The sequence below is a fragment of the Phoxinus phoxinus genome, assembly GCF_949152265.1.
Source record: "Phoxinus phoxinus genome assembly, chromosome: 12".
Taxonomy (NCBI): domain Eukaryota; kingdom Metazoa; phylum Chordata; class Actinopteri; order Cypriniformes; family Leuciscidae; genus Phoxinus; species Phoxinus phoxinus.
The window spans coordinates 16,802,557-16,830,534 of record NC_136887.1 but is presented as its reverse complement, the minus strand read 5'-3'; the positions used below and the strand labels follow the sequence as shown (position 1 = coordinate 16,830,534).

General features: G+C 37.7%; 1 long non-coding RNA gene across 1 annotated transcript; it reads right to left on the bottom strand.

Annotated features, from left to right (window-relative positions):
• Nucleotides 1-230: 230 nt before the first annotated feature.
• LOC307007742 lies at nucleotides 231-27,910 on the bottom strand. The gene is made up of 3 exons (XR_013799668.1): nucleotides 27,836-27,910; nucleotides 27,634-27,702; nucleotides 231-1,480 (listed from the first exon to the last, which is right to left on the bottom strand). It is a non-coding gene; the product is annotated as an uncharacterized lncRNA (long non-coding RNA).
• Between the last annotated feature and the right edge of the window lie 68 nt (nucleotides 27,911-27,978).

Below are 27,978 nucleotides of genomic sequence, written 5' to 3'. Positions count from 1 at the left end.
TGATAATATCCCTGAAGAGAATATGAGAAACGCATCAATTTCGAGTAGAATATGATAGCAGTGTGACTCATGTTTGCACAAACCATATCTGATATTAAAACTGACATCATCATCTTTCTGTAGTGTTTAATGTTTCTAACTAGTGAATGCTGTAATTATCACAGAAAAAAAATTGGAATTGTGACACCTCGCGTGTAGTGTAAAACTATTTTTAATTTTTTGTCTCATCTTCTCCACATGGGGCTAAACATTGACGCAAACAATCCAACATACGGCAGGCAATTCCTACAATCACAGAAGAACAACACATTCTTAAATAGTACAACAGGAGCTACCACAGAACTTTCATGCTATTCTCACTGGTACATTGTCAAGAAAACTCAGAGGTTAATTGGGAATAAGTCACAGCGCATCAAGTTAGCTGTTACTTCATGTCAATTGCAGCGAATTAGTTGACCCTTCTCTTCTAACTAAGTTTGCATCTTTCTTCGAGCAGAAACTACTCTTTCCATCAATTAGCAAGTACAATCCCTCTGGAGGTGCAATCTGTAATAGATATGCACTTTTACACACTAAAGGAAACACAGTTTTTAAAAAATTTAATTGAGAAGGATTGGGTCAACCAATTAACCCAAACACTCATGGGCTTAAACCATTTGGCTAATTTTCTGCTTCAAGACTTTAAAGCGCTAAATACAGTTACATCAGTCCCTTTTAAATGCCAACGGGCTTACTCCATACTAAGGTCCTAACATTCTGTACCAATTATTGACCATTATAGAGTTCATTAATAAACACAGACCACACCATGGGCAGTGGAGCCATGTTCGTGCCCGCTAATAATTTATTGAATCATACCGTTATTTCCAGCGATCATAGATGTGATTGAATGTAATGGAAAACAAGTATTTAATTTGCATACATTTAAAATGTTTCATACAGTTCACATTTTATAGCCTCAAGATGTTGACTTACATTTACAATGATTTCATGAACTCAAAGTGCATTTAGACAACATACAAAAGGCATTTTTTCTTAAAATATATATTCTTAAATAACAGCTGTAAAATAATCAAAATTTTTAACTGGATATATTGTCTGTTTTTATTCAAAACATAGTGGACAAATGCTTAAACACTTTCTAATCAAGTACAAATGATTAGCTAAAAGGTAATTTAATTGTGCATCCAAAACATGCGCATCTGTATATATTGATTTTTAAATATATACTGTTTAAAATGCATGCAGATATTGGACAGTTCATGAAGCAATCTATAATCTAAATTGAATGTATGTACTTCTGATTGCCAGAAGTCATGGGGAAAAATCCTATTTGTAGCTGTCTAATATGAGAAATGGACCATATGGAATGCATGACAGGTGTAAAGTTAGAATAAACAGAGCAATCTGTTCAGTTCCACATTTTCTGCAGTCTGCAACTTGACTCTCTTTAGACTGCCATCGAGTTCACAACGGTGTCCTAACAGAGTAACCGCAGGTTAATCATCACATTAACCATGAACATGATCCCACCAACATCTGATAACCAGAGAGATTAAAAATACTTTGTAAATTTTGAGCAATGCATCAGTCGGCAATTTTTAGTTAAATATTTAGCTTCAAAAGTCTGCTTTGAGTTACTGCATCTAAAGATCTCTAAAATCGACTAAACAAATTCCACTTGTTTTGACATGTTGTTATGTAATGCATACACAGCACATTCAAGCATAGTTTTTTTTTTAACACACTTATTGGGGCTACTATATATAAAACATTTTTAGGTCTGTAAAAAACATGCACACGGGTAATACAATCCTGCATCTATTGCTCAAGTAAACCTCTGTTTATGAAAGCATAAATAGGCTAGATCTAGCAAAAATTAAGTTGTATGCATTTGATTCCATCCTCTCAGGTATACTAAATTATATTGAAGAAAATGTGATTTAGAAATAGGATATAGATATCTTGTATCTACCAGATCGTCTAGTAATGGAGCAGGCTTATCCCATATTTCCCAATTTTACATTGAACTGAACTAAATCTGAGCTTTCAGCCCAATACTGTAACCTACACAATTTCCTTCTAATTCTATCATCAGTCATAAAGTGGGTTTCTGTGGCACGTGAAGACATATAGACCACACAGATGACAGAAAATAGATGATCAAATGGTGTCAAATACCCTGGAAACGATGAGTGCAGTTTAGAGCCATTTTGAGAAAAGTAGAGAAGATAGATAGTCTTTGAAAATGACTCAAAATGATGGCCAGAAATCAAAAGATTCAACTCTCTACACATCAAACATCACAGCAAAATATGAACTGACATGAGAAGTATTCACTTTGCCTGACCTTTCATCTACGAAACCTGCAGCAGAATTATTTATGCAGCTGTATCTGATGTGTGTTTTGGACAGGGATGCCACGCAGCTGCCTTTGAAAGAAGTGAATCTGACTCCATCACGCAGATAAAGTGTCTGGAATTATGGTCTTGTGGTTCAAGGCAAATGTGAAGGTGATTGTCTCTAACTAACAACATTTGATAGGCTACATTTAATAATAATAAATACAAATCTCAATGCAACATGTATGGGTCAATGACAAATAACAGTCTCAAATAATAATTATAATTATAAACTATAATAATAGTTTACTAAAAAAATTATTATGATTTATTCATATTCATCAGTTTTTGGGGAGACAACACCACATGACATTAAACACCTTAAACGGTGCCATGTCAGAAAAAATGAGTCAAATTATTATCATATAATTTAAGAGCCTTATATACATTAACACACATTCATGAAGGTCTAATTGCACAACATCACTTTGATTTGGCAGACACATTTATAAAATATATATAAATATTTTAACAAAACTGAATAATACAATATTATGCTAACTAATAAGCTTTTCTTTTTCAAGAATTGCATCACACTTTTGACTATCTATAAAAAAAAAAGCGAAATAAATTCCGAAATGTAAAACATGATCATCATAGAATAAATTAATTCAAATTTGTATGAATTCAATTTTTAACTATTTCCCCTCCAGCATTTTATTTATAAGTTGCCAACCAGAATTTTTTTCATCATATTCACAAAACTTTCATGGGCCCCAGAATATTTTGTTGTATGAATATGTAAACAGTAAATATATCTAAAGAGCAAAGCCTCTGCTTCATGTTTTTTTTATAAACACTTAAAGTGTGTTTCATCAAAAAAATGTAAAATAAATAATCAAATCATAGTTTGAGTAGAAAGAGTTCAACGCTTGCACAGTCCTACCTCTGTGGGTTTGACATTTTTTCTCTGTAATGTTAAGTCATTTTGATTTATAAGCGGTTGAATGTTTGGAATCACATTAGCTTACATGTGCATAAACAAATTCTATCCTTCTGGTTCACGCAGATCTTTTATTCACTTGTTTTTGAATCCGGATATGCTGTATCATTTTAGAAGATCCGTAACATTGCCCCTACCGTATAACAGTGAAAACACAGATCACCGGAAAAACTTGTCAATGGCGGGGAATCGTTGTGTCATAAACGGCAGGGAAAGAGTAATTATAATTTTGAATAAATTGACACATCATTGACCCATTTAACACCTTGGACAAAACCATCATGAGTTTCATCTAAACATAACTTTCCAAAGCAAAAACCTACAATCCCAACTGGGTGTGATCGCTTGTGTTGACATTGTGCGGAGGACTTCACTGTGCGTTTCTAGACCCATCTCTCACTGTCTTTTCAGTCTGACAATGATAACACCAGCACAAGAGTATGAATGTGTCATTTTTCAAGGCACACAAAACCTATGGCACTCAAACCTTTCATTTCTTCAGACTCAAAGGCAGGCCCTGTTTGATAACAGCAATTCTAGAAAGGTCATAGGCGTCAAGAAAATAGGAAGAATGAGCCAGGAGGTTTTAAAGTTGTATTAATGAGAACCCCTTGCTGGCACATGCCTCTGAGGTCAGACCATCACCTAAAATGATAAAGATTTATCATGGGAAGGCAAGCTGGTCAAAGCTTCCTCTTATCTTATGCCATCCCTTTATGAAAGCAGCCACTGTCAGGACCCTTGGTGGATGAAAGAGTCTCCTACACTGCTGCAGACCTCACAGTAAAAGAGAAACATCCAATAAATCTGTAAATATTTGATGCAATATATTTTGTACTCTGAATATTTTTAAAGGCGAGTGAGTACATTATGCTGGACTTTGAAGATCCATTCTGAAGAGGTGATGGTGACTTGTATAAAACAGAAAACCGCTTACAATAATAAACAGGTGACCTTCTTTGTTGGGTTTCCGTTTAAATTTTTTGATTTGGCAGATAAAAAAAAACAAAAAAAACAGGGGACTGTACCATGAAGCCGTTTTAGCTGGCTAGCCAGGTCAATTTTAGATTAAATATAAAACACTTACTATAGCTAAAGCTTAAAACATATTCGAATCACTTTGGACATTAACCTGATGTTTCTTTTAGTTATTTTATGGAACTGTTTATTTAACTGTTTTCTTCTTGCTGTGTAAATGTTTTTAACTCTTCAAATTTCTTCCAATTTCTTAATGTTCAGCAGGCAGAGGAAAAACTCAATGCTTTTACTAATGCTAAAGTTTTGTGAAGCAATTAAATATTTGTCCTCCCATCTTATATTTCTTCCATCAGCATGTTCACTTAGAGGCACTGTATAAAAGTTCTGAATTAAGTTGTTCAGCTTACTGTATGTTTTCAAAGGTGATTTTTGGGTAGTATTGAAAGATAAAAAAAGATAAATATTCAGACTGCAGTGTACCTTTAAGTAAAATGTATTTACTGTGTGGATAAACTTGTATGAAAAAAAGTAACAAAGGTAAAAAAGGAACCAGGATTGATGCTGTGTGTGAGAGGATTCATGGAAATATCAATACAAGAGGCTTTCATCACACCACAGGAGAGGCAACGCATGGGTTGATTGGATATTTAATCTGCTGCCACATGGCGACCATGGAAATCTGATGTGTTTCTAATACACACGTTGCTAGCAGACATGAAACATACCACACCTGATTTCAGTAAGAAAAACAATATAAGTATTAAACATTGCATGTAAAGATAGCCTTTAATCAAAAGGTTAAAAGCAATACTGAATTTTCAAATAAATTATGGTCTAATTTAAATCTAACTAAATCAAAAGGTAAAAATGTAAAATTTTAGCATATTAATTAATGTCTAATATAGGTGAATTACTCTGGGGCAAAACAAAGATACCACAACATTAAAGGCTCATGCTGCAGAATTTTATTCCACCTTCTTTCATGCATCCATCAACTATCACACTTAGTTACATATTCATCCTTATTCTTAAGTGATTTTTATTTTGTTTGAGACGGGCACCCCTGGGGGCAGGAATAAAAACCATAAATCCATTGTTGACATGGCAACCATTAAACCTGAATTTCAGGATTTCAGCGTGAGGCCGTTTGGCAGGGTGATAAAATGTGTGAACACAGAGCAATTGAAGCAGCAACTGTTGTGTCTATAGACTGTGGTGTGTCACCGAGAATCATTCATACAAGAACTGCTCTCCTGCTGAAAACATACAGAAACTAAACTAAACATACAGAAAAGAAAGCATGGCGCACAAGGTTTTGAAAGTGATAAACAAATCTTTGTGGTATTGTGTTGCACTAGCTTTTGTCACTGTGGATTTCTGATTAAAGGACAAAGGTTTTATTCCTTATCTGTTCGTTTTTATATTCATGCTGGTACCTTGAGCGCAAACGTGATACAGAGAGTGCTTTGGCAAAGTGTGCAGAGACATGCTGTGGTAAACTGATATGAGTACAGTCTTGGGATTGGTGTTGTATCACAAACATATTCTGGCTAGTGTACAGCAATACAAAGCCAGAAGCCTTGTAATCCCTAAACGTTTTAAACAGCATTGAGTCATCATCCACAAAGTGGGCCCTGAATTAGCAGCACAGTCTACGCCAAAAATGAATAATTAGAACAATGTACGCACTAACATTTCAACTAACTATACACATTATTTAACCATCATGTTCAGCTGAGAGATCCTGTTATTAACCGCTTATTTTGCCTCCGATTCCAACAAGTTCATTTAACCAACTCAAAATCCATTAGGCAGAAATTATTAGCTTTTTCATTCTGTTTAGCCAGAAAGTATTTCCACACTTTAAAAATGGGACATATCCATTCAAGTTATGTTTCATAGGGCTATCAAGCAATTAAAATTGATCTAATTAATTGCTGTCATGGGCTGTAGCAGAAACAAACTGTGTGTGTGTGTGTGTGTGTGTGTGTGTGTGTGTGTGTGTGTGTGTGTGTGTGTGTGTGTGTGTGTGTGTGTGTGTGTGTGTGTGTGTGTGTGTGTGTGTGTGTGTGTGTGTGTGTGTGTGTACGTCCCCTCCTGCAAGGCACTACCCAGCGCCGGCAGATGGATGGAGGCCTAGGTGGAATACAGGTACCCAGGAGAGGGCTCAACAGAATAGTCCAGTGTGGAGTAGGTTGAGGAGTGATCCAGGGAATGGCCTTGAACAGAGGGAGATGGTGACTGATCCAGGCCACATTTGAGACTGCACCCCACGGCAGCATCCCAGGAGTGAGGAGCCATCGAGATGTTGCAACAGACGCCAGCATGGGGACGACCAGAGGCGACGATAACGTAGAGAAAGAGCCCACCGAGCAGCCAGAGAGACGATGAACAAGGGGACACTGATGGCCTTGGCGATCATGACGGAGCCGCAGCAACGCCAGAGGGAGGAGCTAGTCGCAGAAGAAGCAGTGGAGGGCCGGAGAGCAGCGAACGGCCCGCAAGTCAGCAGCAGAGTTGTGGCGATGTCGCAGGTGGAGCCGATGTACCGAGGGAGCCCAGCGAGGCCTAATGCCCGATGGTCAATGCTGACATCGAGGGTGGAAGGAGCATAGACGTAAGAGCCAGGGCAACGGGTCGAGGGGGATTGGAGTGCTCTGAGACTAGAGGTGGAGCCACAGGCTCCTCACGCCCAGAAGGAGATGGCTCTAGGGTTGGGTACCGAACTCGGTCCACATTAAATCAATCTGTGCCAAATTTCAGTACCCGAGTACGCATCTGGGCGCGAGACTATATAAACACGAATCGTGCATTTTCTACGTGTCTGTGTGAATGAATGGCGCAGACGCGTAATTTTATTTGCACCACACACACAAACACACACACACACACACACACACACACACACACACACACTGAAGCATGCGTGACGCTCGCTGTGTTTTTCAGTCTCTGTCGTCTCACTATAATGAGAACATGAATGCATTTCCAGAGCCGCTCTGAGAGTCACTGAAGTTCATCAGCATTTTACAGTTTAATTTAAGAAAAACTATCATTATATCATTAACACACGGAAACTTAAAGGAACACTCCGACTTTTTGGGACTTTATCCTATTCAACTTATCCCCCAGAGTTAGATAAATCCATACATACCCTTTTCATCTCCGTGTGTGCTATGAGTCTGTTTGACGCACCCACCGCTAGCCTAGCTTAGCACAAAGACTGGATGTAAATGGTTGCAGCTAGCATACTAATCCAAATAAGTGACAAAATAACGCAAACATTTTCCTATTTACATGTTGTGATTTGTATAGTCACAGAGTGTGCAAAAAACAAAGTCAAATGAGACACAGACATATTTTAACCGTATAAATAGTGGGAACTATATTCTCTGAAGGCGAAGCACTGCTACTTGGGCGGAGTGATAACCGCAGCACCTGAGACGCGCCGTGGTGAGGAGCAGAGAGTTCGTTCAGAGCGCGTCTCAGGTGCGCTGCGGTTATCACTCCGCCCTATATTCAGGGAATACAGTTCCCAGTATTTATACGGTTAAAATATGTCTGTGTTTCATGTGACTTTGTTTTTTGCACACTCTGTGACTATATAAATCACAACATGTAAATAGGAAAATGTTTGCGTTATTTTGTCACTTATTTGGATTAGTATGCTAGCTGCAACCATTTACATCCAGTCTTTGTGCTAAGCTAGGCTAGCGGTGGGTGCGTCAAACAGACTTATAGCACGCACGGAGATGAAAAAGGTATGTATGGACTTATCTAACTCTGGGGGATAAGTTGAATAGGATAAAGTCCCAAAAAGTCGGAGTGTTCCTTTAAAGGTCTTCACCACAACCAGTCAAAATAAAAGTTTGGTTTAACTATATCATATATTACTGTTGTACAGTAGAATATATCTCAATTTAATAATAATACTAACACTAATGATAATAAATTATAAAAAAATTGCCAACCTCTCAAAAGTTAACCTTAAAAAATCTAAAGAGTTCTCCCATGTGCTTGCCAAACTCACTCTAGCACTCCCTCGGCGACAGATGGCGCAGCCGGCTCGCACACCAGATCAGACCCGCATTGCTCAGGCTCCATGGTGAAGTTCTGCTCGGTCGTTGGCGCTGGCTTGAATGTCGTGGCGCAGTCCCTCTCGTGGCCTGTGTTGGGCTCATGCTGCCGACTCTTGCAGTTGGAGAGGTTTTGGCTGGTCACTAGATAATCAGTGATGCTGGTGTCGTCGTCGAATGGTCCGACAGTGAGCGACGATTTACAGGACAGCAGCACCCACTCAAAAAAGTTCTTGAAGCTCACTCGAGGCCCTTGCCCGGACAGCTGCGCTCTGGTGTTCAGCCTGACGAGCAGAAAGGTACAGAGGCAATCGTCCGGGAATGATGTTTCATTGGTGATTCAGATAAATTCCTCAATAGGTGCCTCGAGTGAGCTGTCCTTCTGTTCAAGGCACAACAGCTGTACCGCTGGCAGATCCATGGTGTTTGGGAACAGAAAAACAAACAAGAACTTTAAACAATCAAAATAAATATTTAGAAAAACGGCGCAAATTTTGTCTAGGTCTTGCCCTGAGATTCACTGGTTGTAGCAGGAACGAACACGAAGACGATAAAGAAGAATCAGAAGTATGTTAATATAACTCCGGTAAACAGGAACACAGGATATTTTCTACAAAGTGTTAAGCGAGGCAAGACCAACTGAACAGAGACAGAGATAACTTAAAATAATAGTGATAACGGGCAAACACGGCTGAACTAAATGGCTAATCAATTAATAACCATGACAATAAACTAAGGGGAGAGCTGCAAACTGAAAAAGTCCAAACGGTGTGTGTGACACAATTATTGTTGTTTTTGCCCCAAGATTGCATGCATGTAACTCAAAAAAGTATTAAAGATCCCTTAACCTATAGATTGTTCTTCTTAAACTTTTCTTTTGGTATCTTTATTTAAAAGGCCTAATATGGTTCAATCCCATGCAGAGATATGGAGATCTTAATGCGGCTCAATAAGTAAATTGGTCAACACGTTTTCACTGGCCAAAAACTGTGGGTCAAATCACTTTTTTTTATTTTAAAGAGGAATATTTGAAAAACAAAATGTTTTTTTTTCTATCAACACAGTTGCATATAATATACCTCTGAGTGTCATAAATATTATTTCCAAAGTTTGCATGCCTGTAACTCAAAACATATTAAAGATATCTCAATATGATTTTATATTCTGGTTCTTAGCAAACTTTTCTTTTGAAATCTTCATTGTTAAGGTCCTATATGGTTCAATCCCATAGATATGGGGATCCCAATGTGACTTCATGTTCAAATTGTTGAATTTTACTCATTTTCAATGTTCAAAAACCAAATGTGGAAAACTTTTCAAAGGGCTGATACTTGAGTTTAAAGAGGAATGTCTGAAGAATAAATAATACTGAAACTAGACATTGTATAATCCATATATTTTATCTAGTGTAGTGTAACAGAAGTGTTCCCTTCTAATGATTTACAGTTATAGTCCGTCTGCATTTTTCCCCCAAATTAAATGTTTTCTGTAAAGAAAAAAAATATTATTGTAAGTTTTATTTTATGCAGCCCTACAAGTAGGCACAAAAACTATATTTCTGTCACAATTTCTAAAGTTAAACTGAACATTTATTTTGACAGTTTGCCATTAAGACCTTCTGTGCGTTTATGATTTGACAATATTTTTCTCAGATGAAACTGTAAAATGTTCGGGAAGTGACTCTCAATGCGGGCGGCTCTGGATAGATACATTGTTTTATTTAATGCCATGTCAGCATCTATGACTAATTTCATGGCAAAAAATAAATGACAGAAATACAAATTTCATATAATCCCTTAAATGGCACCCCCCTTTTTTTAATAGACATGAAAATGCACATTCCGAACTTCAATGGTTGTAATTCAAGAAAGCTTTGATTGGTCTTGTTTTAAAGAAGACATTTGTCAGATTTTTGTAGAAGTGAAATAAATTAAGAAAGTTAAACAGAAAAAAAGTTATAGAAGTTTGAGTTTATAAAAATTTACAATGTTACAATTTTAATTATTCATATTTTATATAAAATATATATTTTTAAAACCTGGTGGACTCTAAAAAAGCTAAAAAAAAAAAAAAAAAGCCAAAAATCTGAAGACGCGTTTCAAATTTTAGGTTGAAGCTTTCAGTGAGATTTTGTTTGGGCGCAGTACCAAACGTTTTCACTAGTTTGCATTACTGCCCATATAAGGGCGCCCCCATTTCCATATGTTGTTTGAGTGATCTGAACCATTATTTTTACAATTTTCATACAATTTCTGAAGTAGACATCCTATTCAGAAGTAGTATTGGAAGTTTGGCAGATTTTGAAATATATTCAACGTCTAAGAAACACAAAAAGAACACGTAAAAAAAGTGAAAAAGTAAAAGTAAAAAAAAGTAAAAAAAAGAACAACGGTGAATCTATTATTTTTTTCTTTATATTCAAAACATTTTCAGACCTTTTTTTCTAAAATAATTGAATGCTATCTTTTGAACTCTTGGCATGAAAACAAACTGAGGTTACTACCATTCTTTCATGATTTTTCATGTTCATCACTATTTAAAAAAAAAAAGTCTGAATACGCCTTAGGAGTATGTTAATATTCTTGTAGCAAATTGATAAATTACAGCTCCTCTGGAATTGATTTTGAAAATCATTTTGTCAAGATTTGTTTAGGTTTAGTATAGGATATTACTGTTTTAAATATGTAATGGCCGATGCCAATAAATAAAACCAATTTAAATCGTAAATCGGATTTTTTATGAAAAACACCCAGATTCCTCAGACAGAACTACAACAGGCGAAACTAATGAATGCCACCGCCAGTGCATTTTCGGGGGGGGAAAGGCGATGGTAGAACCAATGAATGAACGAGCATAATTTAAGATGTGGCTAAATGTAATTTATGACCTTGTATGGAAAATTCGGACGTTTTTATGGCCTAAAATTCTTATTATTACATTTAAGACATTTTATTACTTTTTATGACTCCGCGGAAACCCTGTTTTAATCATCCACGATCAAAAACCGTGATATCGCACACCCCTATTACGCGTATTTGATTTAAGAGTACTGACCTGCTTTTTATTTATTCATCTAAATTTTTACAAATTCAGTGAAATTCCATGTGTTAAGTGACCTTCTCACCGCTGCAAAAGGCTAGCCTGGTTCTACCAGACTCTCGTACATTTCATTTGTGCAGAGAGTCTGGCCTCTCTAACTTTGTTAGAGAGTGAAGGAAGCGTTAACTTCCTTGAAGGCGGGACCTCTGTTGAAGTTTAAAACTATTGGATCTGCCCAGTCACTCTGGATCTGCCATAACCAATCCCTAACGTTTGGACGTGACGTATAACGACTCAAACTAGAGCACAACCTCAACGTCACCATTCTCAGCCACTCCCTCTGTTCGCTGATTGGACCGGTAAAAAAATTACTGGAGAAAACCCAAGAATACACCACAATCCCAGACGTAGTTCTGAAGGAAAATGAAAATTGAGCAGAAGCACGTAGGAGGGCGGAGCCAGGCTAGCAAGAGGCAGCACTGGCACACATAATCACACACACATACACGCAACAACCACACACACTTTAGTCACCTGTTAATGCCACTATTAGAGAAGTGGGTGCACACGTGATACTGATAGCACTAGTTATAGGTCCAGTGGTAGAGCTTTCGTCAAGCATGTCAGAGTTCTATATAGTTTTTTTTTTTTTCATCAAAACCGATTATGCACATCAATGATTGTATATCAAGCAGGGACACGTTTGTGTGCATTATATTTTGTGATTTCACTGGAACAAATAAGTCTCCACAACGGATTGAAGCGCGCGTCCGAGTGAAGACAGTGCGGCATGTGCGCGAGCCACAAGAGAAAACACTGTATTCGCGCCACTGATCCTTGTATTGGAATTGGAACTTATATGTTTTGGAACATTCGTGCCGCGAGGGGTTTTAAAAAGTGGTTGGGACAATATCGACCCTGGCAAAAAGTGGTGGGGACATGTCCCACCAGCAAATTATGCCTATGAGTGTAGCGTGTTCGACGTGCTGGCTCGTCCTCCTCGGGCAACCCTGCGCTTACCAACGTTACCTCGTCAAAATCAGGTAAGTGATTGTAGTGCTGAACGTTCACGGATACTGCCTGAGAAGACATGCTCATATTTCAGAACAAGAACTGTTTTTAATGCATTGAGTTAGTTTATGTATGTCCAGAGAGTCCAGACCAGGGTGCAAGTTCTGCATATATAAATATGTTTTTTGGTCTGGTGGGCTGACCACATGGGCAATTTTCTACCACATGGGCTGCAGCTCCCAAAACTAAAACTCATTATTGAATCAAAATAAAAAAATTCTCTGTGAAATGAGCCTGTGACATGTTTTGACTCCACCCCTCAAATAATCGAAATCAAGAATCGAAAGGAAGAATCGGAATCGTTCAAATCAAAACGATGCCCGACCCTACTTAAATGTCTCTCATCGGATGCTTTGCATTTAAAGACTTAAAATATTTAAACTCAGATCAATATTTTGTGTCTAATTATTTACTTATGTGGCAAGTAGCCATGTAATAAGCGGGATAATCCCCTTCAGGCTGATGGATTGCTTCAAGTTGGGGTCCTCATCACCCTGTCAGTTTATTTTAAGTGGACAACCGGCTGGATGTACATTATCCCTTACATATTTAGGAAATCATACCTATTTTACAAAAAGAGCAAGCTGGAAGTTGAGAATTGGCCTTTGTCTACACATCTGCTGAAGCTGAAAGGAGCTGTTTAAGTTAAAGCTATAACACTGGGTAGCAAAATAATTCAAAACTAAAGATAGACACTTACGTATGTTCAGACAGCAGGGCGAGTAAGAGCAGCCAAAAAAAATGGAGGTGAACTTGACATTGTGAAGAACAGATGGTGCAATCCAGAACACATTACTGTTAAAGCACAGGTTTGAAACTTGAAGTGCTGTAGAACTGTGGCCCTGTTACCTGCTGTGAGAGCAATGCTTTTTTTATTTTGAAGCACAATATTGCTTTGCCACTATCAAGTACCATACTGTATGTCCCAACCACCGCAGAGGTAAAACATTTGGTCATTATCAAACACTTAAAGGGATGGATCAAAGGAAAATTAATTCTGCCATTATTTACTCACGCTCATATTGTTCCAAACTTGAATGACTTTCACTCGTGGGGAGGGGAAAACATGTTGAATAATGTTGGTTATCAGTCTTGGTTTCAATTGACTTCCATTGTACAGACAAAAAAACGATTTCTCAAAATATATTATGCTCCACAGAACAAAGTCAAACAGGTTTTGAATGGCATGAATAAATAACAGAATTTTCATTTTTGTTTTATGTTTGTTGAACTTAAATACAAACCCAGCATAGAACAAAATCCGCAAGACAATGCAAGAAAATTATTGCAGACTATCTTATGTCGCAAGACTGTACAACGGCCGTATTTGAACCTCTCTCACTTTACAACGTACAGTATGATCACTGTTTCGGAGCCACAGAAATTGCCACAGATTCTTTTTAATTGTGAAAAACAAAAGAAGAGAAAACGAATCAACGGTTTTGTAGCTGTCGACCCTAAAATAAGCATTGGGTTAATTAGATGCGCTGTTGATTTATTGGTGGTTCAAACAGATCCTTCACTCGAACACATTAAATAAATGGAAATCCTAAGAACATTTTCTCAGATCTCAGTGAGAGTTTCTGTTTCCTCACTCACTTGAAATATGTCTCACTCTATAGACCGGCTAATCACTGTGTAATGCATGCAAAATGGACTGGGTTTATCAAGAGGTAAACTGAACCGCAAAGCTTGAAACAGTGGCCCCTGTGAGCAAAGTTTCAGCTGAGCGCTGTAAGGTGGGAAGAGTCCGTGCGGTAGCAGTTGATGAGTCATGCATGGCGCACATACACAGCTTTTTTCACTGTTGACAGTCAGCTCCCAGACTACGAAAGCCTTGTTTGTCTTCGAAATGGGCTTTGGCTGGGAGAAACACAGCTGGTTTGGGCGATGAGATCTCTAAATGTTCAACTATCCAACAGGAGTCATTCAAAAGCAAGGAACAGGAGCTGCCTATTGGGAAATAGTCCCGGATTAAAGGAGCCAAAAGATTGAAAAAGTAATTTAAAAAATAATGGGCTTTTTAATGACTAAACCTAAGGGACACCCAGATGTGCTCTTTGTTAATTTTCACTTGTGTAATGTAAAATTCCAACTGCTTAATTACTCTAGTATACACAAAGCAAATGCTTTTAACGAAGCAATTATGGGAGACAATCTCGTCATGGCACCGCAGCTTTCACAAACACCCCCCGCCACTTGGACAGACTGTTGTTGTCAAAGAAAAAAAACGTTGGTTTCTCATGTGTTACATGACGGATGAAAACATTTTACCGTTAATTAATGGTAACATTTTCACCCAGTCTTTCTAGTGTTACCCTCTAAATGTTACGGGTTGTTTCAAGGCAAGTCTTTATACAAATGTTGATTTAAGCTATTTAAAGGTTCAACAAAGAATTTATCTCTTCAGAGGAATAAACAAGAAGGATTTTTTTCCCTCATCTCAGTCAGACTATAGTATAACTTCCCCTGCCATTATTTTCACTGGCCACAATTTAATAAAAAAAAATAATGAGTAAAGTATTTTTATATTTGCCAGTTATATTTATATTTTTCATTAACTTAAAGATTCTTAATTTTTTTCTTTACATTAAATATTGCAAAAGCTGTGAAATTATTAAATTCCAACCATAACTTAACTCCTTAATAAAGTACTCAAACATACCACTCAAAACATATACATTATATATATATATATATATATATGTATATATATATACGCATATATGTATACATATACTACATACACATATTATGTAAACAAAAACGTATGTTAGAAGCGCTTAATCGCAATTAATTGATTGGACAGCACTAGTTTATGCTTATAAGTAGGGTTGGGTATTGGTTGGGTTTTATCCGATACCAGTACCTCTGTATTTTTTAAACCGTTCCGGTGCTTAACCCTTTCATACATGAATTATGATAACCTCAGTCAAGATTTTTTTCCTATGTGTTTTTATTGCTCTTAGGGCATGAAAAACAAGATTTTATTTTATTTATATCTTTTTTGCACATTTTTCAAAGAGATTTTCAGATGTCCACTTGAGTGGACAGCATGCATTATGGTTTAAACTAAAGAGATACTGTATTAAACATAATACAATAATCAAACAGATAAAGTATGTGTATTTAACAAACTAATCAATACAATTATATAAAATCATGTGAAAACTATAAAATATATTTAAAAATATATAAATCCGAAATATTGCAAAGGCAATTGAACTTCTTACAAGTTGCACTTCGCTTATCTGTGATATCAGAACATGAGGATATGATTCCATCAGAATTTTCTTCAGCCTTTCAAGGTACAACTGTGGAAACCACTCAGATGCTTCCTCCAGTGCACCAGAGTATGTTCATTTACACTTATTAGCTGATAATTCTGATTATGTTCAAGATGGACACATTTTTAGCATAGCCCTCTTCTGAGAAAACCTAGCGATACGTTTTTTTTCAATCTCATCTGAAATGAGCAGTGTTGGGGCATGCATAACGCATTCAGATTACTTTTTTGATGTTACAAGTAATGTAATGTGTTACAAGTAACATGCTTTACATAATCAGATTTGTTTTAATGTTACGAGTAAAGAAACGAATTACAAGTAACATGCATTACCCAATCAGATTACTTTTTGATCTCACAAGTAACGTATTACAAGTAACATGCAATACCTAATCAGATTACTTTTTGATCTAACAAGTAAAGTAATGCATTACAAGTAACATGCATTACATAATCAGATTACTTTTTTGATGTTACAAGTAATGTAATGCATTACAAGTAACATGCATTACATAATCAGATTTGTGTTTAATGTTACGAGTAAAGTAATGCATTACAAGTAACATGCATTACATAATCAGATTACTTTTGATGTTACGAGTATATGCATGCATTACAAGCAACATTCATTACGCAAACAGATTACTTTTTGATCTAACAAGTAATGCATTATGTAATTAGATTACTTTTTTGATTAAATTAGTAAAGTAATGCATTACAAGTCACACACATAATGTAATCACATAACTTTTTTCAATGTCAATGAAAATTACATTCTAATAATACAAATACATGAATTAACAGTAAAAAAAGTAACTGCAGATTAAGTATTTTCAAAAACAATATTCACAGTATAAGTATGAATTGTAGCTGAAATATAGCCATTGGATGCATGAGGTCCACTATAGTGAACAGGTGATTAATCAGATTTTTCTCCCAATCTAAAATCAAAACTTGGAAAATGTTCCTGTGATATGACTCATTAGATATTGCTTGATGCTGCAATATTTTTTTTACCTACATAAGTCTCCTAGGATAGAAGGAATGGGTGGATATTCCGGAGCAACTTGGCATGTCTGACTGACCATCGGCCATCTTGGTTTGGAGGGGGAAAAAATCAAAACACAACGGCTTACAACTTGGTTGCAATGTATAGGATGATACACCAGGGTCCACTGAAGAGTTTGATGTGCAACTTTACCATCAAAACCCGTGCAAATTCAAGAAAATGCTTTTTAAATAGCTGTCCACTGTAGTGACCAATATGCGTGAAAGGGTTGGTTCTTGAACCGGTACTTAAGAAAACTAAACCGCACACACTTTGTCAAACAATAATACCCTTTTATTTACAGGGCCAAACTTGACACAATATTAACTTAAATATTTATAGATTTTCTGATTAAATGAAAAATTGCACCGTTTAATAGGCTACTGATGTAAAACACTTAAAGGGTTAGTTCGCCCATTTAAGACATCAAGTTGTATGCAATCCTTACCAGCACTATAGTACACACTGACCCACTCTGTGGTCACCTCCCTGGCCACTGGAAGTTTTTCAAGAAAGTAGTCCTGGTTAGTTTCCGGGGCCTCAAAACTGTGCATTTTTACGTGAAAAAATTATTTGCGTTTCAAAGCTTGATTAATTTACATCACAAAAAACACTCCAGACAAAATTCATACCTCAGTTTTAATGGGCACTATTTTCTTTCCATTTCTATCAATCCGCACTGCTGTCAACGTCAACAGTGCGCAAATTCCGATCAGCTGTTCCATAGTGTTTACACAATCGAATGACAACGACGTAAAAAGTAGAAAATTAACAATGGTGCGAACTTGTAAATTCCCAGGTTGTGACCACAAGAATGTGCCGGTATCACTGTTCAGTTTCCATCGTTTTCCTGTTTCGGATATAGCTATGAGACAGCTTTGGCTGGTTGCCATCGGCTACTCTGCGGGAGCTAAAATATCCAGAATCAAGGATTTTCGTGTGTGCAGTGCTCACTTCAGCGAAGACGATTACATCCCCAACCACATTCCGTCTGACATAGTGCTAAAATTGGTTTCATCATCAGAAGTTTCGTAATCAGACATGTTGTCAGCGAGTCGTGCTATCAACAGCTGATCGGAACGTGCGCACTGTTGACATTGACAGCAGCGCGGATTGATAGAAATGGAAAGAAAATAGTGCCGATTAAAACTGAGGTATGAATTTTGTATGGAGTGTTTTTTGTGATGTAAATTAATCAAGCTTTGAAACGCAAATCATTTTTTTCACGTAAAACGCACAGTTTTGAGGCCCCGGAAACTAACCAGGACTACTTTCTTGAAAAACTTCCAGCGGCCAGAACTCTGACCAGGGAGATGACCACAGAGTGGGTCAGTGTGTATGCACTATAGTGCTGGTAAGGATTGCATACAACTTCATGTCTTAAATGGGCGAACTAACCCTTTAAGTTAAGATCAACATTTTGTCTTCACATATTATGACTTACTTTAAGCAGAGAAATATCTGACACTGAGCAGAAATATTTAACACACACCGTAGCCTACAGCCTCGTATAAAGAAGTGTTGGAACTTTGTTAAAACATTTTGTACACGTTGTCATACTCGCTGTTGAATGGCAACAGTGTTTGCTAGCCTACTTGAAATGCAAGATTTGCAGTTGGCATTAAAATAGGCCTACTAGACTTACCCGAAGAGGAACGGCTGCTGTTATCATCATCTGATGTCGCAACCCGATCACACTAAATGCGTCTCTACAGCACGCAGTGTGTTTATCGTGTAATTTATATGCGAAAATTAGTTGCGTGCATAGCATACACATGGGTTGGTTAGGGTAGGTTTAGTAGTGGTGTGGGGTGCGTGTGTATTATACGTTTGGGTAGAATTAGTGGTGTGGGATGCGTGTGTATTACACGCAATGAAGTGTGTATCAAATGCACGCGAAAACGGCGTATCATATGCACATAAAAACTCATTTTCGAGTATAAATTGCACGATAAACACACTGCGTGCTATAGAGACACTGGCAGCCTGCTGAACTTGAACTTCCGTCAAGCGTGTCAGAGGTTCTGGGTACTAATCCGCATTCGTACAGTTTTTTTTCTCTCATCAAAACAGATTATGCTCATCAATGGTTGTAAATCAAGCATGGACACGTTTGTGTGCATTATATTTTGTGATTTCACCGAAACGAATAGGGAGTCTCCGCAACGGATTGAAGCGCGGGTCCGAGTGAAGACAAGAGAAAACACTGTATCCGCGCCACTGATCGCAGCGGCAACGAACACTTTGATCACTTGATTTAAAAAACACATTTCAGCGCTAGATCGTCTCTTATTTAAAAAACTAACTAAATGAATGATGTTTCACAGGGGGCGGTAAAAAAAAAGTCAGGCACAGAAATCAGGCACAAAAATTTGCGTTCTTATTTGGTTTCGTTACAACCGTTTACGTCTGAACTGGTTCCCTATTGGCACCGCGTTTCGGTACCCAACCCTACTTATAAGACAATCACAAGCCGGTTTTGCAATTTTAACAAAATTGCATGTCTGTCAGCGAGATTATCTTGGTAACAGATCAACCAAATTTGCAACTACAATCAATGTAAAACACAACAGAAAACCAAACATTTAAGTTTGCAATGCATGGAAATGCACGTACCAGACAAAGCTTAAAGCTACATTGTGTAGGATTTTCTCCCATCTAGCGGTGAAATTGTATATGACTACCAACTGAATATTACTTTCTAGCCGCTCCCATTCCGAGGGCGTTTTAACTCCTACGGTGGCCGTATTATCTGCCGGCAGTCGCAAGTAATCTTCCCCTCGCATTCGTCACGGTGCCACCGAGTGTAAAAACGCGAAAGGCAAAGCTTGAATTTCCAGGTACTGTATGTCCCTCTTTGGCTAATGTATTTTCCAGATGGAGACTCAACATGGCTTCTGCCATTCGACTTAAATTACAGTGTAGCTTTAAGATTTTCAGTGGTAGTACAGCACCGGTTCCAAAGGTCTGTCAAGTAGCCCAAAAGTCATACTGGCTCTGAGCCAAAAGTCCATCCCTATTGTTATTCCCTTATTTAGAGAAAATACTGTATAACAAGTCCGTATATTAGACCCCTGTTGCAAGATTACAAAACAGGTAATCCCTGGAATATAAAATGGAGGCAATGATGCACCTTTCAAAATATTAGATGAAAATAATAACCATAGAATAGTTTTTTCTTGTGAGAACAATGTTGCGCTGGTGCCCAAGTTTAGATGTTCTCTTATTGAGTATTATAGTACAATAACAAAGCTTAGACCCTCTGCAATTCAGGCAGTGAAACTCAAAGAGCTGATGTTTTCCTCCTTCTGCCAGTGGAGATTTTGTTGTGTGCTTGTTAGTGCCTGTGTATGAAAAGAAGATATATCATGCACTGAAGGGGGCAATGTTGGCATTGTTATTGCCCTTTTAGATCAAAAACATCATTAAGGGTGCATGTCTCTTGACATTCTGTGTATATTTTTTGTTCTTGCTGGAGGATCAATAGATTTCCTGTGCCAAGGAACATAAAGGGTGGCGATTTCTGCCTATTGTAAGAGCAGCCGAACAGCTGTTGGTAAATATACAATATTGCATGTTTTATTGCTGGTTTAATAGTGACATATTTGACGGCTATACTCATTGGACATTAACATTTAGAACGATCAATAGAACTTCTGGTTGCAGATTTTATTAGAAGCACTTCCCTGTGATAGAAGAATTTGCAAAAAGCCTGTAGTCAATTGAGACTAGATTAATGAATGGGAGATGGATGTAGGATTTGGTCACTCTGAACATGAACCACAAAAATAGAATTGGGCATATTATCTATTCTTCATAGTCAGTGAGTAATTCTCCTCAGCATGTAGGTTTACACAGACTACTGACCATTTCAAAGCTGAAAAATAAGGACGACAGGACGGGCGTACGGACAGACAGCAAAAGATGCTGAAAAAAAACACGCCTTTGAGATGCAAAATCCAGAAGAATACTTCTCCTGTCAGATCTAAATTGCTAATGCACACCGTATGGGTGCCGAGTATCCCTTTCAAGGATGGGAGTCTTAAAGACACAAACCTGATAGCTGCTCAGTTGATCAAAGCTTGGCCATGCCATGTTTTTCCCACTGAGGAGCTTCACAGATGCATAGCAACATGCATATTCTGAGCCACATTTTCAGGTTGTGCGAGTCTGACAGTACAATTGCCAAAATAAACGAACAGCAGCTAATTGGCCCTTCCAAAACATAAGTTTCTTTAAAAGCAACAACTTAATAGAGAGGTTGTATTGCTAGGCAACATATATATTTAACAGACTCATGCTGAACCTTTTATAGCACTGCTATCCATGCAGTTTTTTTTAATGAAATTTGATTAGTCTACACGTCAATATTTCAGTGTGTAAATATCCTATATGGATAATTATCTTTTTGGGAAAGAACGTGTTTCGCTGGTAAATTCAACCTAAGCTGATTCATCTTACCCGAAACAGAAGAAATCAAAGTTAGTGAATCATATAACTGTGTTTTAGATATATACAAAGCCAGTCGAGGCCAACTCCTACATTCGGCCCACAGTGTTCTGTGATGAGATTCTCTATTTCACAAAAAAGCATACGAGCACAATAGCACTGGAAGAAAAGAACTGTCCCTTTCATGAGTGCTGCCAGTGAGTTTACACGCTCCACTTGTTTTTCTCTTGTGCTTCAGCTAATTCGCCAGAGTTGCCCACTCACCCTCTGCAAAGAACACACATACACATAATCCAAGGCCACATCAAGCTAGATAAACATTCTCACTAACTTATTACTCACTGAGAACCAGTCACAGGGGAGGAAGTGAACAGGTGTCCGATCTTCTCAGAAAGACTATTGGGATAATGACAACACGCTCTCATTAACACATTGTTTTTCTGTAACTTTTACACACATATTATGCAGCAAATTATGAAAGCCAAAGTCAGATGAAGTTCAGAATTCAGCGAATACCTGGAAGAATAAAAGCCACCTGATAAAAAGTTGAATTAATGAGGGCTATACATTGTAAAAAGTTTTATACCTAATAAAGCATAACATTCTATACGCAAATTCTCACAAGCTTTCTGGAAAAAAATATGAGGTGCTTGTCATGAGAGCGAGCAGCACTGGTCCGATAGATGTCCCACGAGCTGGATGTTCCGCCGGAGCCCTGTATTTTCCATATTTTCATGAAGGCATTTCACATGAGAACTTAAAGGACTAATTGGCCCACAGAGATCAGTGGTATTGTTAGTTCTGCCTGGCTTCCAATATCCAGACCTGCCACGTGAGTGGTTAATCATCTGTGAGCCTCACACCTGACTTAACAGACACTTTGATATCCAAAGAGAAGCTGTTAACAGTCAGAGATGCCTTGAGCCACATTTCACCCCAATGAGAGACTCAACCTGGGTTCAAGTGAAGATGGTCTGCTATTGTACAGCAGAAGCATGTAGGTCAGAAAACACTACATTTCTCCACCAGGATTTAAGACGGGTACATTAAAACTAAAAAATTCACTTGATAAGATCATTAATTTTATATCTAGGATTGTAACGGTATACCGGTATGCCGATGCATCGCGGTATGAACACGTACGGATGGTCATTCAGATGGTGAATCTCAGCTGCGCATAAGCAACTTCTTTCCAATTGACTGCTTAATTGCTCAATTAGCTCCACCCACACACATACATCGGAGATGATGTCAGAGACAGTGCCTGTTATCTCTAATCTGTATCCCCGCTGAAAAAGAAGTTAACATTTTCAGTATGGGAATACTTTGGATATAGAAAAAAAAACTAACGGATGTCCTCAAGGATAGATATACAATTTGCACAATATGTGGACGCAAAGAGGCTGCAAAAGGAGGAAACATGTTCACCTATATTTTCGAACACCATACCTCTGTGCAGATAAAGGTATTAAGACCGTATGATTTCTGTGATGCAGAGGGAATCCTGGAATGCAGTCATGAAAATGGACTATGCAGATGTCATGTAAAACGCACAAATTGATGGATGGATGAAATAATCAGAAGTAGAGCTGTACAATAAATCAATGGTCTGTGAATATTGAAGTGCAATAAGACTGCTATATAAATGAAATAATCAGCTTTTCTGCATCTGTGATTGAGCAGCGATATATATTGTCTACGGTAATATCGTGATGTTGATTTAACAATGTGCAATCTGACATTATCGAGTGCTTCCCTCACTTTACAAAAACACACCTAGAGAGTGCATGCATACACTACGTGATGTAATTAGTAGGCTACACTAGTGCGCGTATGTTAGTTGCATAGCGACTACTGAACAGACATTTAAAAGATTATTTAAAAATAAAAAAAGCTCTGTTAACACAAGACTATAAGTGTGTCCCCTCCGGTAATCAAAAGTTCTATACACACTTGCAGTCTTCACACCTACTTGAACACATGGGACAAATACAAGAAATAAGTCATGCAAGTAGACAAGTGGTCAAGTGCAAAGACTGAAGGTGGGTATTTGGACAGGGCAACAGACTAAAATGCATTTAAAATGCCGCCAATACTCAAGATATATATTTATATCGTTTAATATAGTTAATCAACATTATTATGCAAAATTCCTGTGTGTCTAATGTGTGTGAGAACAGAGTCCGCCATTTCTGCGTCCTGTAGCAGCTGGAGTTGTACGATGTATTCAGCAACACTACAGGGGGTCGCACATCGGGCGAGAAGCGAAGTGTCGCGCCGCGCCTAGGAAAACTCGAGGTAACGCACACCCGACGCTCACTTTCTCAGTTTATGGCCAGCAATATTGTTACGTTTAAGGACATTATGAAACTACGATCATGTATGTACTTTGTTATGATTGTACGGTACAATTAAATTACAATTAAATCATTGCTGAGTCTGCAGTCTGGACACTTTAACTCAGGGCGTACGTTAACTGAGTTAATTGAGAATTGTGAGTACTTTCATAGAAAATAATGTGTTCAAATTTTAAAAATGTGGCGCTGCGCTTCTCGTCCGGTGTGCAACCGGTACAGTAGTCACAATAGTCTTTTCACCTATTTTGCAATACAGTACATAACAATAATGCAATAGCCTGTCATAAAAGCAATATGACAACATAAGTTATAACCGCAAACAAGCTAAACTATCTACAACTATCTCCATGCAGCATATATTCTAGATGGCTCTGTAGGCATCTTACAACAGTTCCCACACGAGCAGCTGTAGAGCGATTTATATATTATCATGACGTAACATGCTAATCGATGACTTGAAGATAGTTAAATACATGTTGTTGTCACATCTTCTCCATCAGTGTCCATCTCCAGTTCGAACATGAAGCCTGAACACAGCTACTGACAGTTTCTAACATATTCAGTGCATGAGATCGTCCAGTTTTGTTATCACGGGTATGCCGGAGCATAAGATCTTGAAGCTATACCCTCTTCTTGAAAGGGGTCCAGGAGCGCCAGCTCATTTGCATTTAAAGGGACACACACAAAAACGTCTCAAGTGCTCACATGCTTGTGGAATGCTTGTGGAACTCAGAGCAAGGCATTGGCAAAGGATCTTCCCTGGAGAGCAGTCAAAAGCCCTGCAAACTACGTTGTCACAAAATCAAAGGTTCCTCAAATGTCACTGGTTTTTGTACTCCCCGTCTGTCAATTCAATTTTAATACACATCTGACTCCAGCATCTCAATAAGAGAGACAAGAGACGTTCTGTTGTGTGCTCTCTTATGCAACATAATACACTGAATACAGTAAATATAAAATCATGCCTAAGACACAGACCTATTTCACACAAATATTTCTTTTGTTCGACCTTTAGGGAAAAAAGGGGAAATTATATGACGAAAATCGATGTTTAGTATGCACAAAAGTGAATCAAACAAGATCAGGATCAAGAGTAAAATTTAGAAAAAAAGGGGGAGGAGGTTAGTATTCTTATATCGAGTGACATTTTAATTTAATTTGCCTCTGCAGTCAGTAATAAACTGTGATACAATTGACCGTTCGCAAAACCCCGCCCTCGAACGGTTATCGTCCAATCCTAGCTCAGCAACTGTAACTAAGGAGAAGGACCTCCGTCAAACCTATGGCAGTGAGGTCTGCACAGGCTTAAAACTTAAGCCCGAACCCGGCCCGTACCCGAAATAATTTAACCTGACCCGAACATTACGGTTATATTTTAAGCCCGACCTGAGGTCCGTTTCTCACCTTTTTCTTTTATTTTTATTTTTCATATGCTGTATTTTATGATTGCTTGCAACTATAATTAAAAAATAGGCTAAATGTACAAACACCGTTTCACTACGGCACTGCGGCCCCCTCATCAGTCAGCAAACGAGAAAAAAAGAGAAAAAGCACGGACTAACTAATTACGAAACATTGATGTGATTGAACAGGTACAGAGTCACAAATTCCTCTGGAACTCAAGCATTAAACTTCATAAAGTTCGCGCAGTTGCACAACTATTTACACAACTATTTACACAACTATTTACACAACTATTTACACAAATATATCCTTCTCAGTAGGCTACGAGTTATGAATGAAGAGAACAGCATCGAGAGTTGATGGTTTAGCGCGTCCTCTGATTGCAGTGTTGTGACTGAAATAGCGCGCGCGGAAGCACATGTGCAAAACAGTTTTGTAAAATTATATATGATCAAATAAAAATTATTGATATATAATTTTACAAAACTGTTTTGTGCATGTGCTCCCGTGCACTATTCTGTCTATACTTTCTGTCGTGCCCTGGAGGATATGTCTGCTGCATTACTCCAAAACCAATCACTTAATGTATGGAGCTCAACTCAGCCATGGCTATGTTCTCAATTGTTTGACGGGCGTAGTAACAATAACTAAGGGGTGTGGCTTTTGCGAACGGTCAATTGCATCATAAAATATCTTGAATATAACTACAACGTTGCTTTACGCAGGCAAATTAGTCCTCGCATCCACTCAATCACACCAGCTCGGACTACCTGATCCACACAATGGCAAGTGGAAATACTGGTTAAATTCAGTCATAGCCTACTGTTTGAACCAGAAACTGATTCAGAAGAAGAAAAATAAAGTAAATTTATTCAGGGTCGTCTAAGAAGTCGATGTATCAGAAGGGTGATCCTTTAACGCAGGGCTATTCAAGCATCTCCATCCGGCCCCAACCTCCCTCCTGCCGGTGCGGATAAATTTGTTTAGATATGCGCGTGGCCGCAGTGGCGACTGCAGCTGTACAGATATACGCAATATGCGTACCCATGAGCGCTTAGACTGAGCCGAGAAACGTTTTCAGTTTCACGAGTTTACTGTGAATTTCACAGCACGGCCCAGTGGATAACGGACCGCAAGCTTTTACTCCCCGTCCCGGACACTATTATTAAACCGCGGTGAGACATCTAGTGAGAAGCGGTTCAATTCAACACACCTGTCTCTGTTACAAACCATTCAATGATTAAAGTAGTTTTAAATCGGATGAAACAGCCTCTACATTCCCAACACGACTGATGAGGTAAACAGCAGAAACATTGTGTCATGAACGAAGTTAGAAGACTTTAAATCCCCTAATCACTACCCTTACAAACATTTACCATGAATGTACTGTAGTAATTTACCATAGTTTGGGCAGAAATGTGGAATATTTATATTGAATTACTATATATTATAGTAATTTATATTGCATTAGATTTATTAGGTGGGTAGAGGAATATATAATTCAGTGTGTGTATAGTTTTTACCAGTATTTAGGCATTTATTTATACAGTGGTAGTGAGTGAGTAGCCATGCATGGTTTTACCTGTGGTTACCAAGTCTCACTGTCAGAATTTTTTATTTAAGCCAATTATAATTATAAATAAAATAATTCTTACCAATAGCTATGAGCTTGTATAATTTATATATTTTTACACAGCTGTAAGTATGTATTATGGTAATTGATACGATTAGCTTTTAGCTCGACAACATTATCAGACAGCTAATAATGTGTTGCTAATGTAACACAAACCATGTTCCAGTTTGCCATTTCAGAGTCAGACAGCTGCCTTCTAAAAATCAGCATTCTTTTCAATATATCCGACCAGCGAGAGACCGAAAGCCATTCATATTTAAAATTCCAACCATCCAGACCCAGCACTATAATAACGTTAACAATTAGGCCCTATAGCTTGAAAAAAAAAAAAATCTAGAACATAATCAAAACAATGTTATATCATAATACTTAGGTTGTAGTTTTCCTACTAAATTAACCAATAGTACACAAGCCACATACTGTAAATGCCATTCACCAGGACAGATTGGAGCAGTTGCAAAGCAAGGCCTCAAACATAAAATACCCCATTAGCCAAATTTGACCCCACCACTGTATAAAAACCTTTCTTCAAATGGAGAAAATAAATGCAGCAGAGGATAAATCTAACACTATCATACAAATTCTCAATCTAAATCTCACATACATACGTGCCAACATTCCTATTTTGATGGTGGGGAAGCTAGAGTGTTTTCATACTTGAGTCCTCTTTGAAAGAACCAAACTCATAGGCCTAGCTAACTCCTTGAAGTGGACCAAGTGTGAAACCACTCTTAGTTTAAGGGCTATTTAATATGCTATTGAAAAGGCTGCCTACATGATTATGTATATTTCATAACATTATATTTGAGTTAATGTTAATATGATATCTGAAACTCAAGAGTGTGCTTTAAAATATTATTTACACAATTCATTAACTATGTCTTTCTAACCAGAAAACATACTGAAATATACTTTAAAACAAGATCAAATTAATTATTTTGACTTACCCAATCCTCTGGTGTTCATTCGTAGGCCTAGGGTTTTCTGGTGTTCACCTGCACAATCCATTTGCATCCCTAAAAAAATAAGCACACTAGTGTCAAAAAATATCAAAGTCTAACTGTTATAGACGCATACATATGTTGTATGTATTACATAAATAACTCATGTGAGTGTGTTGATTAAAGTATTATATTTCCAAAAAGACACCTGCTAGGACTCTTTTCCATATAACGTCGTTAATCATCGAGCTTCTCTCTCAACATCGCACAATGCTAGATAGATATGGCGTCGCAAAAAAAAACAATCTCTTAAAGGGGCCATGTTTCATTTGTTCCAAACGATCACAACAT